The following is a 2,883-nucleotide window of genomic DNA, read 5'->3' as shown; positions in this document are numbered from 1 at the left end:
ATGTATAACCACCGCACCGGTGTTCAATTTTGCATACATTTTACCATTAAAATTTCCAGGAACTAATTACTAATGACCGAAGCCAAATGTCGTATAAATGTGAAAGTTGTATAAATGAGGTTCCACTGCACATCGTACCTCCCCATCAGTGGACAAATTTTTTGGAACGATATATGTCCGTTATCGAGAGGTTCTACTGTACGAACTATGCAAAATTTCTGTTAATCAAAAAAATACCTCGTACTATGCAACATAATAGAGATGAAGGTATACAATATCTAAGAGGGTGGATTTTTTTATTTCAAAAATAATCTAGGATCAACTGCATAGCTGTCGAAGATATTTGTTCATCTTCATGGTCTGTCAGAGCTTCGATTTTCTGAACTCCTGAGCAATCTTCCACTGCGACGGCGTAGACATTCTCTCGATCATAATTATCATCATCGATCTCACCCAATTTCAATATTAAGCAGAGTCCATCGAGAGCTACACCAAGGACATCGACGTCAGACACTTCGAGTAGGCCACACAAGCTCCGGATGCACCCTTGCCCGACCACGAATTCCAACTGCTCCGCCGAGCCGAAGCTGACGATATTCAGAACGACATAGGCGGCTTCTTTTCTACTTCCTGGAACAGTTCCTCTCAGAATGTCCGTGATGACCGGGAAGAGATTCGCGTCGATGACCGCTTGGATCTGTTCCTCGGTTCCAGCCGTGATGTTTGCCACCATCCAACATGCCGTGTTCCGGATTTTTTCCACCGGTGACGACAACAGTTCCAGGAGGCGAGGGAGAGGATCACAATCCAAAACGAGTTGTGTCTGGTTATTATCACCGGAGACGATGTTTCCCACAGCCCCGAGAGCACCTTCACAGATCTCGCTGTCACCATGATGCAGGAGCTCGACGAGGCGACTACAAACGCCGGCGTCCACGACTGCTTGTATGTTCTTGTCGGGACCAAGGGATAGATGGAGAAGAGACTTGCACGCGTGGTTCAGTACGACATCGTCTTGGCTGTAAAGAAGCCGAGAAAGAACGGGCAGACTGAGGGACACTTCCGAGAACTTAGGAGCCCGTTTACCCTGGAAGCAGAGACTCTCAAGAGCCCAAACGGCACACCGAAGCGCAACCGTGTCTTTTTCATTCAGCAGGTACTGCAGCAGCGGGATCAAGGCACCGGTGCTCAGCACGAAGTCACGGCACTCCTCGCAGTCGGCAGCTATGTTGCCCAGTCCCCAGGTCACCATCTGGCGGACGTCATCGTCAGAAACATCCAAAAGACGCACGAAATCTGGAACTGCGCCGGTTCCGATGACCGCCATGGTCTCCGTCGATGAACCGCTCGCTACGTTCGTCAGCACCCAGGCAGCCTCGAACTTCAAATCGATGGAGTTTTCTTCCCGCAAGAACTCCGCGACCTTGTTCAAGATTCCCAATTCGAGGATTTCGGCAATTGGACCATCGGCTTCCGTGGACACCATTGCCCTCAATCGACGCAACGCCAACGTCTGTCTTATTATGTCAGTAGAATGTAGCGCTTCGACTATTTGGGAGCTTATCCTAGTTCTAGCTGGAATAACGGCCATAATTTACGCAGAGATTGAAATGTAGGAAGAAAAAAGTGCAACGTTTTTTAACTGCACCTATCTAAGAAGAATCATTTCCTTAATGTCAAAGGATATTTATTACTGTCATGTTCTTTCATGTTAACTTCTCAAGTCTTTATAATAGCTAGTATATTTTCAGTCCCTTATGCTTTCGTCAATTTTCACGTCACGAACGGATTACATATCAAGAACCCGGTAAATGAAATGTAAAATCATCGTGAATCACATAGACTTACACCCCTACAGCACACACATGCTCAATTCGTGTCCCGCTGGCCAAATGAGGTCCTCGGAATCGTCTGATGTGGCCCGTGACATCAACTCCAATTTCGTAAAAATGAGCTAAGCGGTGGTACATTACCAGGTCACTTGAGTGACCAGCGGTGCAGTTCCACTTAAGTTGAGTGACTCAATGGTATATTCTCCATATCACTTCAGAGATCCTGCATATTCCCAAATCAATTAAGTGACCTTGCGGCACAGTTTCAGAGCACCCAACAGGCACCGGTACATTTTCATATAACTTAAGTGACTCATGGCACATTCTTAGACCGTTTAAGTGATCTGCGGCATATTTACAGAGCACTTAAGTGACTCGCGACACAGTTCCAGATCACTCAATGACACGCGGCACATTTCCAGATCCTTTAGTGACCTACGGCACGTTCCTAGTTCACTATGACCTATGTACATGGGCAGGTGCATAGTTTATTCATTCCCATCGCCATCAAAATAGATAATCGCAAAAATGGTGATAGCGATAAATGAATCACAGGTATAAATCACATAACTCTCCATAATCGGGAAGGGTGGATGAGTGACCAGATGAGCGACCAAATGAGTGGGTCCAGAACAGGTCCTACATAAGGGTCTGAGTATTATCAGTTAAATTATAACCACCCTGTACCATAAAAATAGCCGCGACTTTATTGTGAGTGACCACGCCATTTTCTTGAGACCACCTTGATTCATCAAACAATTAAAAAGAAAGAACGATCTTCTAAAATTGAGTGCCAAAGAGATCCATCGGTTACTCAAATAGTTGCAGAAATGATTAATAGGCAGATAGGAATCCATTCCCACCAAATTGATCAAAAAACAGAAAAACCAACAACAACAAAACATAAAACGATGCATTTCGTTGCCAGAAACCGTTTGTTTTTTCTCACGGGAGGCTAAAGAAAAATAATTTTAAACTTAGAATTAATCTCATCTCTGGCAATGACAGAGTACTTCCCTTCCACGAAGGAACTTGCAATTGCGTAAGAGTT

General features: G+C 45.0%; 1 pseudogene; it reads right to left on the bottom strand.

Moving 5' to 3' along the window:
- Positions 1–301: 301 nt before the first annotated feature.
- Positions 302–1,591, bottom strand: LOC149087934 (importin subunit alpha-6 pseudogene; annotated as a pseudogene).
- Between the last annotated feature and the right edge of the window lie 1,292 nt (positions 1,592–2,883).

Source organism: Pholcus phalangioides, unplaced genomic scaffold, assembly GCF_987345545.1.
Source record: "Pholcus phalangioides strain wild (caught in Gottingen) unplaced genomic scaffold, Ppha-v1.0 ptg000003l_1, whole genome shotgun sequence".
NCBI classification, from domain to species: domain Eukaryota; kingdom Metazoa; phylum Arthropoda; class Arachnida; order Araneae; family Pholcidae; genus Pholcus; species Pholcus phalangioides.
Note: the sequence above shows the minus strand (reverse complement) of the source record. Positions and strands in the feature narration are given on the sequence as shown.